The sequence below is a fragment of the Rhinoderma darwinii genome, chromosome 9 (assembly GCF_050947455.1).
Source record: "Rhinoderma darwinii isolate aRhiDar2 chromosome 9, aRhiDar2.hap1, whole genome shotgun sequence".
Classification (NCBI taxonomy): Eukaryota; Metazoa; Chordata; class Amphibia; order Anura; family Rhinodermatidae; genus Rhinoderma; species Rhinoderma darwinii.
Window position 1 is genome coordinate 13,026,656 of NC_134695.1, and position 16,832 is coordinate 13,043,487.

At 46.8% G+C, this 16,832-nt stretch overlaps 1 pseudogene; it reads left to right on the forward strand.

Moving 5' to 3' along the window:
• Nucleotides 1-169: 169 nt before the first annotated feature.
• On the forward strand, nucleotides 170-16,832 carry LOC142660149 (cell cycle progression protein 1-like; annotated as a pseudogene).

Below are 16,832 nucleotides of genomic sequence, written 5' to 3' on the forward strand. Positions count from 1 at the left end.
CGTCACTTTTTCATCCTCCTCCACTGTCGTGTCGTATCCCGATCACATGGTCTCGCCCCAGAGAGACCTCGGTTGGGATACGACACGTCAATAGTGACGTGTCGTTTCTGCGGGTGCTGGTTGCTTAGCGCCCGCCCAGCCTATGCAGCTTTTCACTGTGAGCGCGCTTATGCATGTTCACAGTGAAAAAGGACGGCACCTGGGACTAGCACAGTTTACGTGGTACAGTGGCAGCATCTGTACTTTTACTTCTTACGCTGCCAAAGCCTACACATAGTAGGCTTTGATAAGGATTCTATAACACGCAGCACACGGGCTGCATGCAGCCTTGCAGCCCCGCTTGTAGCTTTCCTTAGCGTGGGAAAGCTACAAGTGGGGCTGTGACTGGTGAGTCTTACAGTCACTCTCAGTGCACACTACATGCGGCAGCAGCGGCAGCCAGTCTGACTGAGTCTCTGACCAGTCACCACCCAAACGCAGCAGAGAGACAGACGTTGCCGTTAGGATAGATTGAAATAGTGCCTGTCGTTATTCAATAAACCCTCAACTACTACTGTTTCGCAGGTATTCAATATGACAGCTTGTATAGTATAGTGGTTAGCTTGTCTGCCTTACTTTAGGAAGGTCGCTGGTTCAAAGCCCAGCAGGGTTGTGTTCTTTTTAATATTATTAATATCTTAGTTGTATTAGGCTAAGTTCACACTAGAATTAACCCCTTCCCGACATCCGCCGTACATGTACGGCGCTGTCGGGAGGTGCTTCCCGCAAAGCGCATGTAAAAGATCTCATAAAAGGGGGGGTACTGTAAAGGATCTGCCAGGCACAGCTTCTGTGTCTATGCCCATAGGTAATTAGTCTGCACCTGCTTCTATGTCTGTGAGACTGACTCCATCTTCCACCACTCAGGATGGCAGGCTTAGGAGTGGGAGAGCCTATCACAGCCTGGCCAGACGGAGCTAGCTCCAGCCCTCTGTCTATTTATACCTGCCTTTCCTGTCCCTCCTTGCTTGTGATTCTTCTCTGTTGGTTTCCTGGCCCTGCTGCAGCTTCTTGAACTACTTGTCCCTGCTTCGTATTGACCCTGGCTTACTGACTACTCTTCTGCTCTGCGTTTGGTACCTCGTACACTCCTGGTTTGACTCGGCTTGTTCACTACTCTCCTGCTCTACGTTTGGCACCTCGTACACTCCTGGTTTGACTCGGCTCGTTTACTACTCTTGTTGCTCACGGTGTTGCCGTGGGCAACTGCCCCGTTTCCCTTTGTTCTGTGTTTCCTTGTCTGTTGTCTGTCGTGCACTTATTGAGTGTAGGGACCGTCGCCCAGTTGTACCCCGTCGCCTAGGGCGGGTCGTTGCAAGTAGGCAGGGACTGAGTGGCGGGTAGATTAGGGCTCACTTGTCTGTTTCCCTATCCCTGTCATTACAGTGATAGTAAATCATCATGTGGATGGACCATTATCAGCCACGGGGGCTCGGATACAGAGACCCTACACTCTCAAACCGAACCATGTCCAGACCATGCTTCAGAACACAGTACTGCGTTTGTTGAAAATGTGCAGCCAGAATCACCAGATATCTGCAGCAATGAGGTTACTATATCAAATGCGGAAATCCTCACTTCACTTCAGAAGATCACCAGGGAGCCACAGAGCTATTGTCTTATTACAGCTCATACACAAAACTGGACGGTTCACCTGTGCATGCCGAATGTCATGAGGACGAGGAAGCTTTAGGTGCGGATAGTCACTGCGAGATCGTCAGTGATGACTGACATTTTTACCTTGGCAAAAATCCCAAAGTGGAATTTGGACCTTTAGAGGAGGAAATCCCAGAAGATTTGTCTGGAAACAAAGATCTTAACATGAGCTTTTCTTCTAGTAGCCAGTACACATTCATCCAGCCACAAGCTGTTTTTCCATCCCAACCCAGTGAAGAAACCTCAAGTAATGATGATGCAAGTGATGACTCTAGTCTTATTCTGCAACGCCGGCGTTCTAAAAGATCAACGACATCTGCATCAGAGTGTGAGAATAGAACACCTGTCGAGCAAGTTTTTACTCCTGCTACAAAAACATTAGGGTGGAAGGGTAGCTGCTTATCCTCGCTCTAATTATAGCAATAAGCACGGGCTTCGTACATTTCTATGGTACTATTCAAATATTAGAATGGCAAAGATATGTGGAAATAATCAATGAGAGTGAACTTAATTAAATAAAGTATGATCTGTTTCAGTGTCAAATGGACCAAGAAGCAACAATTAAACATAAGGAAGTTGTGGAACAGCTGACAGAAGATCTTGAAGAGATGCAATTTGGTACTATCTCTCGAAGGCCTAATGGATAAAATCACCAAAGAAAGCGACATACTTCAACAAAAACAGAATGACCTAAAGTTAGATGCAGATGACCTTGCTACCAGCCTGAAAACTACTGAGGTACAAAATAGAAACCTTGCACTGGAAAACTAAGACAAACAAGCTTTATATTTTCTTAAAGAAAAGCTCAGGAAACTAAGACAGCAGATCAGAAACCTCGATGAGAAGGGAGGTCATGGGACCATGCTGTTCGAGAATCAAAAGCTAAAGGAACATCTAAAAGAGCAAAGGCAAAAGGTTCATAACTTCTGAACACAGAAGGAGACCCTTTTAAATTAAGCCCAATTTTTAAGAAAAGAGTTAGATAATGAGCGAAGAATTACTGACTCTCTAAGGGTGGAACTAGAGGAAATACCATATTTTTTGGACTATAAGACGCAGTTTTTAGACAGAATAAATCTTGCTAAAAAGTCCCTGCGTCTTATAGTCCGCAGTCAAGGGACCCGGCATCACCGGGCGCCATGACCGCTTCATTACTTAACCCCTTCCCGACCCATGACGTGCCGGCACATCATGGAGCTGGAGGGGGGGTGATGTATGGAGCGGGCTCACGTACTGAGCCCGCTCCATACACTGCAGGTGTCAGCTTCTGTCACGCTGCTATAACGGCCAGGAACAGCAATTTCGCTGTTCCTGGCAGTTTAAAGGGGTTGTGCCATAAAACACATGTATCCCCTATCCACAGGATAGGGGATACATGTGTGATCGATAAGGAGGACGGGGACAGAAAGTTACCAAGAGCGCTGCATGAGAAGCTGTGACTTCCGCGTTCTGTGTCCGGCAGCTTCATAGAGATCAATGGGATTCTTCTGCGTGTGGTGGCCCGTGGGTGGCGGGGAATGCAGGAACCCAAAATGGAGGATACTGGGCTCTCTGTCTTGTGTCACGGTGGTATTTTGCCTTGCAGGCCTTCCCACCTCCCAGGGACACACACACACAGTGATGAGGGGGTTGCACAAGAGGATGATGATGACTGTTGTTTCCCCCGGGGCACTCCCTTGGTGGCTGACTCCTGTCTGGTGTTATTTGGGGTGCCCTTGGTGTAGAGTGCAAATAGAAGACAGGAGACGGTGGTGGCAGTTAATCAGGAGAGCTTGCAGCACACTTTTACTTTTCAAGATGGATATTGTACAATACAAATATGTCATCCAAATTCAGCTCAATCAGTGTAGCCCAATACTAAATGCAGGAGTGCTATTATCTCTCTACTCACAGTCTCTCTTTCTGGACTCTTCTGGCTCCTTGAGCTGTTATTCCAATAAATCTCTTTAGGCCTGTCTTTCTCTGTAATCCGCAAATGGCTGAACTCAGGAGCACCTTCCCTGTGCCTCCTGCTGCATCCCCTCCTAGCTCACCCCTCTCACCACTCCCTAATTAACTCCTCCCAGCTTCTGTTACATTATAGAAAAACACTCCGCATAGGCTGAAACACAATGTCATAACATTTCTGAACCTGTAGATGGCAGCATAACACAACACATGAAGACAAACATAGTTTTCATAGTAGTGCTCCTGTGGGACACTACATACACCCCCTCTTTAAATAAAGCCGTCCTCGGCGTCCGACTCTCCAGGCGGCAGGTTAACCTAAAACAAAGGTTAATCACAATTGCAATAATAAACTAAGAGTCCATACAGTCTCTGAGGAATATGAGGATATAATGCTGAACAGGGAAAATGTCCAAGAGTCCTTGTCATATGAACTGGGGAAAATGAAGGGCTTGTTACCCAATTGGGATGCAAACAATACAATGTCTCTGGTGAAGGATAATCCAAAAATGAAGTCTCAGATTCAACAGTTCAATCTTGATATCGAGCTGGCATCTTACCTCGGGTAGCTCTATCAGATCTCCTCAGGGGCTCCTCTATAACAATTTCAGGGTCCCTGGATTCCTCTGGACCAGGCCGGAACTCGGATGACGAGGTCACTTGGTCTTCGCCGGGATCAAGAACAGTTCTTGGAACAAAAATAGACAGCCAAGGTTGGAACAGCCAATCAAGAGGGGACATACTAGTTGTTGGCGGTAGCGGTTCAGCTGCAGGAGATTTCTCAGTTGTCTGTGGTTCTGCTGGTACCTCTTCCTTTAGGCAGAGCTTGAGACGATTACGGTGGACGACTTGGGAATCTCGGCCTTCGCGCACAATCTTATAGACATCAGTCCCAGGGTGCGGGATGGACTTAATTGTGTATGGTTCTTTCTGCCACTTGCTGTCCAACTTACTTGAACGATGGTTGTTTTTCAGCCACACACGGTCTCCAATTTGGAAGGGTTCTGCTTCGGCCTTTTGATCAAAACCTGCTTGTTGCCTTTGACGAGCATCTTCCATCCGTCTTTCCACAATCTCGTTGGCTTCAGCCAAGCGACGCTGGTGATCACTCACCCACTCTGTGTTTGGCAGGGGGTTGATAGTATCTGGAACTTCGACATCCATGGCCAAGTCCGAAGGCAATTTGCCCTGACAGCCAAACAGGAGATAGTAAGGAGTGTACCCTGTGGAGCAGTGCACAGTGTTGTTATACAGGTACACCAATTCTGGCAGGAGAGTCGGCCAATCAGCCCTCTTCTGGGACGGAACAGTTCTTAACATCCCAATAAGAGTCTGGTTCATCTTTTCACATAAGCCATTACCTTGTGGATGATAAGCGGTAGTTCTCAGCTTCTGACAGCCATAGAGGGAACACAACTCGTGGAACAGTTGAGACTCAAATGCGGAACCACGATCAGTCAGGATCTTGTCCGGACAGCCATAGGGGAGTACGAAATTCTTCCAAAAGATGGCAGCGGTGGTCTTGGCAGTCAGGTCTTTCACTGGCATAGCTACCACGAACTTCGTATAGTGGTCAATTATAGTTATAGCATAAGTATACCCAGTGCGGCTTGGTTCAAACTTGACATGGTCAATGGCTACCAGTTCCAGCGGTCTATGACTGATGATGGGGTGAAGTGGGGCTCTCTGGTCATGACGCTCTCCTCGGCTCTGAGCACAGGTGGGACATTCTCGGCACCACTTCTCTATGTCGTCTCTCATGCCAATCCAGTAAAATCGTCGGCGTATGGTATCTTCCGTTTTATGAACCCCAAAGTGTCCCGATCTGTCATGGTAGGCTTCCAAGATGGATTTGGAATCTCGCCGGGGTACCACAATTTGATGTAGACGCTCACCCGTTACTGGATCCAGGGCAGTCCTCTGTAGTAGACCTCTGGACACGAAAAGTCGATTCCTCAGTCTCCATAGACAAATTAATTCCTGATCAGCTTGACCTCTACGTATTCGGTCCGGAGTCCTCTTCTGAAGAAGGGAAGTCTGCAATTCCTGTAGGTTTCTACTCTCCCGTTGGAATCTAGCCCACTGTCTGGAATCTTGGGAGCAGTCAGGAACATTTGGTTGCGGATGTTCGTTTCGCTTCCTCTGAGCGATCACCGAATTCTGGGTTGCAAACTGAGCATAGAATGTAGGCATCTCTACCTCTTCCCATTCATCATTACATCAGACCAGTTCTTCACCCACAGGCAAACGGGATAAGGCATCGGCATTCACGTTGGACGCACCAGTCCAGTACTTGATCACAAACTGATAATTCGCCAGTCTGGATGCCCATCGCTGTTCAAGAGCTCCCAGTCGCGCTGTATCCAAGTGGGCCAGCGGATTATTATCCGTGAAGACGATGAAGGGTGTTGCAGCCAGGTAATCTTTAAATTTTTCGGTCACTGCCCACACAAGGGCCAGGAATTCCAGCTTAAAGGAACTATAATTCTGGTCGTTCCGTTCAGCGCCTCGAAGACCTCTGCTGGCATAAGCGATGACTCTCTCTTTCTGGTCCTGTACCTGCGACAGGACGGCCCCCAATCCCTTCTGGCTGGCATCAGTATACAGCCTAAAGGGTTGGTTGTAGTCAGGATATCCCAGGATAGGTGGTTCGGTTAACAGCTGCTTCAGCTTCTGGAAAGCGGCTTCATGGGCTTCAGCCCACTCAATCGGGATCCTTCTCTTCATAGCTTCCTTGGAGTGACCTCTTAACAATCCCTGGAGGGGTTCTGCAATCTGGGCAAAGTGTGGGATGAACCGTCTATAATACCCTGCAAATCCCAAGAAACTTCTCACCTCCTTGACTGTGGTAGGGGCTGGCCAGCTCTTTACTGCTGCTACTTTGCCTGGATCAGGAACCACTCCTTCTGCACTCACGACATGGCCTAAGTAATGGACTTCCGGCTTCAGGAGATGACACTTGGAGGGTTTCACTTTCAGGCCATATTTGATGAGGGTTTTGAGGACTTCTGCCAGGTGCTGTAGGTGTTCCTCATAAGTCTTTGAGTAGATGATTACGTCGTCCAGGTACAAGAGGACGGTCTCGAAGTTTTGGTGACCCAGGCAGCGTTCCATCAGCCTCTGGAAGGTTCCCGGGGCATTGCATAGCCCAAAGGGCATACAATTAAACTCGAACAACCCCATGGGAGTAGTGAAAGCAGTCTTTTCCCTATCTTCGGGAGCCATAGGTACCTGCCAATACCCGCTGGTCAAATCCAGAGTTGAGAAGTAGGCAGCAGACCCCAAAGCAGTCAGGGATTCTTCAATGCGTGGCAGGGGATACGCATCCTTGTGAGTGATATTATTGATTTTGCGGTAGTCCACGCAGAATCTAATGTTGCCATCCTTCTTTTTCACCAGGACTAGGGGTGCAGCCCATGGACTGTAGCTCTCCCGAATCACATCTGCGTCCTTCATCTCCCGAATCATTTTCTTCACTGGCTGGTACATGGCTGGTGGAAGGGGACGGTACCTTTCTTTGATGGGTGGATGGACGCCTGTAGGGATGGTGTGCTCAATGATAGTAGCCTTCCCAAAATCCATAGGATGTTTACTGAAGGCTTGTTGATTGTCTTTGGCCACCATCAGGGCTCCTTCGATCTCCTCTTCGGTAGTATTAGCATCGCCAACATGGATCTCGGTCCACCAGGGTTTTGTTGTCATCTCAGGGGTAACTTGATTCTGGGTAGCTTGCTGGAACACTGTAGTCTCAGGGCTCCAGACATCTTGGAAGAAGACCTGTGAGAGCTTAGCAACTGGACGGTATTTACTCAGTACCACAGCCGTATCACCAATGTTCAGGAGGCGAATAGGTACCCTCCCATTAGAAACAGTCACTAGACTTCTGGCTGCTAGCACGGTCGGATGATCTTCCAGAAAAAGAGGTTCCACAAGGGCCTGGTAATCTTGACCTTGCAAACCTGGACGAGCTCGACACCACAGAATGGTTTCCGTCTCTGGTTCCAGAGTCACTGGTTGTGAGTCCATGATGCGGGCACGGCAGATCTCACCCTTTTCATTCGTGAACCTCTGTTGGGCATTCAAGAGACGGATAGCATGCTGAATTGCATTTTGATTGGAGACAGGGACTGTAGAAAGTGCTCGGTGTAGGGCATCTAGCATCTCTTCATAGCAATTCCTAAGAACATTCATGCCCAGCACCACTGGTGGAAAGTCATCATCCCAGACATTCACTACAATTACGCCTTGCTGGGGCAATTCAGTTTCTCCCATCTGGATCGTGGGTTCCCAGTAGCCCCGATGGGGTATCGATTGTCCATTACTGGCTACAATGTTAAGCCACGTGTCTGGGGGTTGTATCAGCTGGTCGAGGTCCCAGTACTTCTCAAACCAACTTCTCTGCAGAGTGGTGACTTGAGAGCCAGTGTCCAGTAAGGCCGACAGTGGGATCCCGTTTAGGTGGATCGTAATCACTGGACACTGCCCAATGTACCGGGGAATCCATTCTGGTGTTGTGGGACCTATTGGTCTTCCTCCCGAGGGGCGGTCCTCTGCCTCGGGGGATTGTCGTTTAACTGACGACATTCTCTTTCAATATGGCCAGCTCTTTGACACCTACGACAAATGGGTCTTCCGGTGGTATCAAATCTGTCAGAAGAGCGTCTACCCCAATTCCGGTAACTTTCCCCTTCTGATCGGTTACTGAACCTGTTACTGGAGTAGCGGCGGCTTTCTTTCTGGCGTTGCTCCATATCTTCCATTTTCTGGCACATTTTACTGAGGCTCTTGGTGAGGACAGCAATTTGGTCCCTCAGTTCACCAACTGGATCTTGAGCTTGCATGTGAGCACACTGAGCTAGTGCAACTTGACTTCCCGCTGCTGTAGGATGATCTACTTGCGACTCCGTAGGAGTCTCTATGGAATAGGGGAAAACTTTGGCTTGAACCGCTGCCGCTTCAGTCCCCAGGATTCTAATTGCGAGCTCTTTAAAGTCCAAGAAGATACAGCTTGGGTTCTGGGAGGCCAACATTCTGAGCTGACTTTTAAGAGCTTCAGATGCAGCTCCTTCAACAAACTGCTCCCTTAAGGCCTTGTCAGCCTCTGCAGCCTCTAAGAGTTCTACTTGCATAATTGCCCGCTGGGCCTCCTGCAGGGATAAAGCAAAGTCTCTCAATGACTCACCGGGCTGCTGCTTCTTTCCAAAGAATCTCATCTTGAGCTCTGCCACAGTCCTTACTTCAAATGTGGCACGCAATCGGTCCAGTATCTGTTCCACTGTTTTTTTCTCTGTTCTGGGCCAGGATTTCACTTCTCTTAATGCTGCGCCCTCTAGTTGTCCTATCAATATCTCAACCCTCTGGTCTGTTGAGACAGGATACAAACGGAACATGGACAGCATCTTCTCTTTGAATTCCCTCAGGGAATGAACTTCGCCTTTGTAGCGAGGAAGCCATGGTGCTCCAAAGTAATAGGGCATAGTGAGTGGCATCACTTGCGCTGTTGGAGGTGACCCACTGGGGCTTGGAGAGCCGTTATCTCCGTCATCAGACATTTTCTGCAATAAGTCCTACAGTAACCCCTAGCAACGGGTGTTCAATTTCAGGCTATGCACTAAGCCTCTTTTCCGGATATCTTTTCCGGTGTCTCTACACTGTTAACTGCCACTTTTTACTTTAAATCTCATTTACTGGCCTATTCAGGCACTCACCAGCTTTCTCTTAGCTGCTCCGCTGTTTTCGCGGGTTCTCTTGCGCAGCTCCTTGCCACTTCCAATATGGCGGCGACTTGGCGGGAAACTTTTATTCCGGCTGTAGCGAAATGTCTGTAACTCTGCTCCGGCTGCGATAATCTGGCTCCGGCTGTGGCGCATCAGCGCTGACTTAGTTCATAAGGCACAGAGGCCATAGATATCCTGTTCGTGACGCCAAAATGATATGTGGTGGCCCGTGGGTGGCGGGGAATGCAGGAACCCAAAATGGAGGATACTGGGCTCTCTGTCTTGTGTCACGGTGGTATTTTGCCTTGCAGGCCTTCCCACCTCCCAGGGACACACACACACAGTGATGAGGGGGTTGCACAAGAGGATGATGATGACTGTTGTTTCCCCCGGGGCACTCCCTTGGTGGCTGACTCCTGTCTGGTGTTATTTGGGGTGCCCTTGGTGTAGAGTGCAAATAGAAGACAGGAGACGGTGGTGGCAGTTAATCAGGAGAGCTTGCAGCACACTTTTACTTTTCAAGATGGATATTGTACAATACAAATATGTCATCCAAATTCAGCTCAATCAGTGTAGCCCAATACTAAATGCAGGAGTGCTATTATCTCTCTACTCACAGTCTCTCTTTCTGGACTCTTCTGGCTCCTTGAGCTGTTATTCCAATAAATCTCTTTAGGCCTGTCTTTCTCTGTAATCCGCAAATGGCTGAACTCAGGAGCACCTTCCCTGTGCCTCCTGCTGCATCCCCTCCTAGCTCACCCCTCTCACCACTCCCTAATTAACTCCTCCCAGCTTCTGTTACATTATAGAAAAACACTCCGCATAGGCTGAAACACAATGTCATAACATGTCTGAACCTGTAGATGGCAGCATAACACAACACATGAAGACAAACATAGTTTTCATAGTAGTGCTCCTGTGGGACACTACATGCGCATGCACGAGCTGCTCTTCATTGATCTCTATGGAGCTGCAGAACAGATAAGCCGGACACAGAACCCGGAAGTCCAGGCTTCTCATGTAGCGCTCTGGGTGACTTTCGTTCCCCTGTTCTCCTTATTGCTGGGGGTCCCAGCGGTCGGACCCCCAGCGATCTCACATGTAGCCCCTATTCTGTGGATAGGGGATACATGTGTGATCGATAAGGAGGACGGGGACAGAAAGTTACCAAGAGCGCTGCATGAGAAGCTGTGACTTCCGCGTTCTGTGTCCGGCAGCTTCATAGAGATCAATGGGATTCTTCTGCGTGTGGTGGCCCGTGGGTGGCGGGGAATGCAGGAACCCAAAATGGAGGATACTGGGCTCTCTGTCTTGTGTCACGGTGGTATTTTGCCTTGCAGGCCTTCCCACCTCCCAGGGACACACACACACAGTGATGAGGGGGTTGCACAAGAGGATGATGATGACTGTTGTTTCCCCCGGGGCACTCCCTTGGTGGCTGACTCCTGTCTGGTGTTATTTGGGGTGCCCTTGGTGTAGAGTGCAAATAGAAGACAGGAGACGGTGGTGGCAGTTAATCAGGAGAGCTTGCAGCACACTTTTACTTTTCAAGATGGATATTGTACAATACAAATATGTCATCCAAATTCAGCTCAATCAGTGTAGCCCAATACTAAATGCAGGAGTGCTATTATCTCTCTACTCACAGTCTCTCTTTCTGGACTCTTCTGGCTCCTTGAGCTGTTATTCCAATAAATCTCTTTAGGCCTGTCTTTCTCTGTAATCCGCAAATGGCTGAACTCAGGAGCACCTTCCCTGTGCCTCCTGCTGCATCCCCTCCTAGCTCACCCCTCTCACCACTCCCTAATTAACTCCTCCCAGCTTCTGTTACATTATAGAAAAACACTCCGCATAGGCTGAAACACAATGTCATAACATGTCTGAACCTGTAGATGGCAGCATAACACAACACATGAAGACAAACATAGTTTTCATAGTAGTGCTCCTGTGGGACACTACATGCGCATGCACGAGCTGCTCTTCATTGATCTCTATGGAGCTGCAGAACAGATAAGCCGGACACAGAACCCGGAAGTCCAGGCTTCTCATGTAGCGCTCTGGGTGACTTTCGTTCCCCTGTTCTCCTTATTGCTGGGGGTCCCAGCGGTCGGACCCCCAGCGATCTCACATGTAGCCCCTATTCTGTGGATAGGGGATACATGTGTTTTATGGCAAACCCCTTTAACTAGTTAAATGCCGTGGTCAATAGAGACCGTGGTATTTATAGGGGTTTTTCTATGAAGGACATTTATGACATATCCACATGATATGTCATAAACAGTACTATACCTAAATGGAGAACACCAAGAGAATCCCTAGAATATTCATTGTAAATATGCATTCCAATTGATGTATGATGTCTGTAGGGAACCGGGCACAAAGGCCCATAGTAAGCATGGTGGTAAAGGTGGGACCCGCTGATTTGAAACAAAACCTAAAGATTGGAGTCTGACACACCAAAAATGAATTAAAGCAATATAAATTTATTAGATCAATTAAAATTAACAAAACACATTAAAAACATAGAGATGATTGCCACAGTGCGGACAGACAACCAGATAATACAGTATAGAAAATGGCGCTGTATAAAAAAGAAAGGACAAGACTATAGCACATTACACCTATATATATATATATATATATATATATATATATATATATATATATATATTTATCACAGCATAAAGGAGTAAGAAAACTTACTCAACCTTTTGTATATGGACTATATTTGAAAGGTAATTCCAGCAGCCAAATGTATATGAACATATGGTGATTCGATGATGGATGCAACAATGATATATTCACCATGTGTGGCCTCTACATGATGCATATGAGAACTTGCCCATAACAGTAGTAAATAAATTTAGCAGGGGTGTATACACACCATATATAAAGGTCTGTTACAATGCACAAGAACATCTCTTACCCATCTCAAGAGTCACCGTATCTGGCGTCAACCCCTGACCCCAACCTCATATGCATGGGATGCAGAATCATCGGCATGTCATCGGAATCCATATCAAATCCAACATGTGTGAACGGGGCCTTAGGGGGGGAGTTGAAAAAAACTCTGTTAAGCCAAATGCACACAATACTTATTACGTGCAAATTTTTTGGCAGGTATTTTCGTGCGGCAAATCCGCAGTGTAATACAGGACCAGCAAAGTAAATGAGATCAAGAAATCTCATCTATATGTCACATTTTCTGCACAAAAATTGACCTGCGGTGCGTATTTTGAAAATATGATACATGTCACTTTATCTTGCATTTCCGCTTGCGAATTGTTTCTGATTAGTTTAAAAAATAATAAAAAAATCTGCAGGATAAAACCTGCACCTATTTCCGCATCAAAATGTAAAAACCGCACCTAAAAACGTATAAAAAAACGCACTATAAGGGCTTGTTTACACGAGCGTGTTATTCGTCCGTACGACGCGCATGATTTTCACGCGTGTCGTACGGACCTATAATAGTTTATGGGGCCGTGCAGACAGTCCGTGAATTTTGTGCAGCGCGAGTGCGTTGCAAAAAACTCACGACCTGTTCTATATTTGTGCGCTGTTCGCGCACCACGCACCCATTGAAGTCAATGGGTGCGTGAAAACCACGCATGTCACACGGAAGCACTTCCGTGCGAACAGCGTGATTCGCGCAACAGCTGTCAAACTCTGAATGTAAACAGAAAAGCACCACGTGCTTTTCTGTTTACAAACATCCAAACGGAGTGTCATACTGATGGCGGCTGCGCAAAAATCACGCAGCCGCGCATCATATGGTGATGACACACGGAGCCGTTAAGTGCCTTTTGCGCAAGCAAAAAGCCGTGTTTTTTGCGTGCGCAAAACGCACACGCTCGTGTAAACGAGGCCTTAGGTGCAGATTTTACCTGCGGAATTACCTGCGGTTTTGATGCAGAATTTGTGCACCAAATTCCTCAATGTGTGTGTTACAGAATTTGCTGGGGATTGACAGCAAATTAACCCTTTACATTGTAAAGGATGAAATACGTTACAATTCTGCAACATTAGGGTATGTTCACACAGCTTATTTTCGGCCGTTTTTCTGTCCGTAAACGTCCGAAATATCAGAAGCAGAACGCCTCCAAACATCTGCCCATTGATTTCAATGAGAAAAAATGGCGTTGTATTCCGACGAGCCGTTTTTTTTACAATGGCCGCGTAAATAAACAGCTGCGAAAAAGACGTGCAGGTCACTTCTTCAGACGTTTCTGGAGCCATTTTTCATTGACTCTATAGAAAAACAGCTCCAAAAACAGCCGTAAAATACACAGCGAAAATCACGAGTTTGCTTAAAAAACTTCTGAAAATCAGGAGCTGTTTTCCATTGAATATCTCCGTATTTTTAGACTGTTTTTGCTAATTGTGTGAACATACCCTAATAGGCATGCAGCTGATTTAACCCCTTCCCTCCTCAGCCATTTTTCGGATTTTAACTTTTGTTTTTTCCTTTCCACCTTCCAAAAGCTCTAATTTTTTTTACTTTAGGGCTTGGTTTTTGCGGTACAAGTTGTAGTTTTTCATGGCACCATTTATTGTACCGCATAATGTACTGGGAAGCTGAAAAAAAATTATTTATGGGGTGAAATGCTGCACGTGCATGAGGTTTTCATATGAGTTAGGGCTAATTCTGACTAACGTGTTAATCGTCCGTGTGAAGGACGTTTTTTTTAATGGCCGTCACACGACTGCATGTATTTCTATGGGGTTATTCACATGGTCGTTGTTCTAACGGACCGTGTGAAGAGCCTGTAAAAAAATAGGACATGTCCTATTTTTGTGTGTTTTCACAGAACCCTCAATAGACTCAAGTCTATTAGGGATGTGTGAAAACGGGTCCCGCATGGCTGCAAATCGGCCACGAAAAACGGCCGTTCTTCACGTCTGATTTCACACACGTTGGTCTGAATATCGCCTTAGGCCTTATTCACATGAACGTGTCCGTTTTGCACACGCAAAAAACGCTGCATTTTGCGCGCGCAAAAGTTCAGTGTGGCATCTGTATATGGTGCGTGGCTGCGTGATTTTCGCGCAGCCAGCATCATTATGACACTCTGTTTTGATGTTACAACACAGTAAAGAAGGCTTTTATGTTTCCCTTCACTTCTTTACCTACTGTAGCGTGAATCACGCGCGTCACCCGCAAGTGCTTCCGTGTGCCGTGCACGATTTGCACGCACCCAATGACTTCAATGGGTGCGTGCTGCTCGAAACACGGGCAAGTATAGGAAACGTCGTGAGTTTTACACAGCGCACATACGCTGTGTGAAATTCACTGACAGTCTGAACGGCCCCATTCACTAACATAAGTCCGTGCGACGCGCGTGAAAATCACGCGCGTATCACGGACGTATAACACGTTCGTGTGAATAAGGCCTTATATTGTAATTTGTAGTGAATTTTCAGTGCGCAATCTACACCAAAAATAGGAGGCAAGTAAGTGGCCTTCTTCAGACGTCCATGTTCGGTTTGTGATATACGGACCGTGTATCGGCCATATTTCCCGGACCGACCACAGTTCAGGGAGCCGGGTTTCTAGAATTACAGTAATCTATGATCATAGTCCCTCCCTTCCCGTGGGAATACTGTCCCCGTTCCCGTACTGAAAGCATCATTACAGTATGGGACAGTATTCCCGCGGAGAGGCAAGGACTCCCAGCAACACTGATAACTATGATGCTAGGAGTCCGGCTCCATGAATTGTGGTCAGCCTGGGAAATACGGCCGATACGCGCTCCGTATGTCACGGACCGAACGCGGCCATCTGAATAAGGCCTTAGTCTAGTTACACAGTGCGGTGAAATCCCATTTTTTTGCTACAATTTTTGCAAAATCGCGGCAAAAACGTGATTTGACCGCACTGTGAAAATATAGCTTAACAGCACTTTTCATGTTTTGTATCCTTTTCTTATGCAATTTTCATAATTGCGGCACAAATCACGCGGTTTTGCCGTGATTTATATATAACTGCGCCATTTTTGCGGTGATTACGAAAATCGCGGCAAAAAAAACGCTAGGAAAACGGAAAAATACCCAAAAACATTTTAACATACTTTATACATTCTACAAATTGGGTCAAGGGGAAAGGGAAGCAGGATGGATAGGGGAAAACACTCACCAGCCTGCAGGTCCGGTTGTCAGTGTAGAGGAGCTGGCTGGGGGGCGGGATCTCCACACGGAGCTCCAGCACATGCTGCATCTTCCCCGTCCAGTACGTGAAGCTACAACAGGTAAGCAGGGGGTGCCGCGGGTGTTAGTAGGGGTGGGGCGCGTGCGTTGAGAGGGGGGCCCGCGAGCGTTGCGAGGGGGGGCCACGAGCGTTGTGAGGGGGGCGACAGTCCGGGGGGGTTGACGGCAGCCCGGCGGGCCCCTTTTCTTCATCCGTGTGGCCGGGCCCCTGACGGGAGTACCAGTAGTACCCGCCTGATGGTGGCCCTGGTCATAAATGTCAGATAGATGCAGGTCCCACCTCAGGGACCCGCATCTATCTCTAGAATAGGGCCCCCTAAACCCCGTTCTAGTTTTCTGTGCTCTCCTGGCCACTTTATTACATGTGGAGTTACTGAAACAGTGTAACTTGCTGAGCTACGCTGTTTCCGTAAATCCCATAAAACTACGCTGCTTCCGTAACTGCCATTCACTACTATCGGAGTTAGGGAAACAGCGTAGTTACGCTGTTTCAGTAATTCCACATGTAACCAAGTGGCTGCTGGTTCAAGTCCCCTAGGGGAACTAATAAAATGTGTAAAAAAAAAAAATGTTAGATACATTTTTAGGAGTGTAAAAAAAAAAACTTTTCCCATTTTTCCCCAAGCACAATGTAAAAAATAAAATAATTTCGTCCAGCAACAAAATAAGCCCTCACACCGCTCAATCAATACAAAAAATATAAAAAAAGTTTTGGCTCTCAGAATTTGGTGAAACAGAATACATTTTTTATTAACAAATCATTTTTTTTCTCTTTTCTGTTGTCTAAAACCTGGGTGCGTCTTATGGTCAGGTGAGTCTTATAGTCCGAAAAATACGGTAAGTAAGAGTAGATCATCTGCAGCCTCCTTGGAAAGCGACCATGAGATAGAACATTTAAAGCACCATCTTTCTGATTTAGAAAGTAAACTCAATTTTGAATAGAGATCAGATTTATGGGAAAGACTTTAGATTGAAACCAAGGAACAAAATGAGAAGCTGGAAACAGGAAATTCACATCAAGAAACTGATCAATCTAAGGAGGGAAAATAAAAAGGTAAAACAAAAAAGAAACCAAAGGAAACATTCTTTAGTTCGGTAAAAGATACGTTTGATGCTATGATAAATTCTACCAAGGAGTTTGAGAGACATCACAAGGAAAATATCAAGCAAGCAAAAGAAGCCGTGAAAGAGAATTTAAAGAAGTTCTCAGATTCTGTAAAAAATACTTTCAAGCACACCCTACACTGCAACCAGGGGCATAACTAG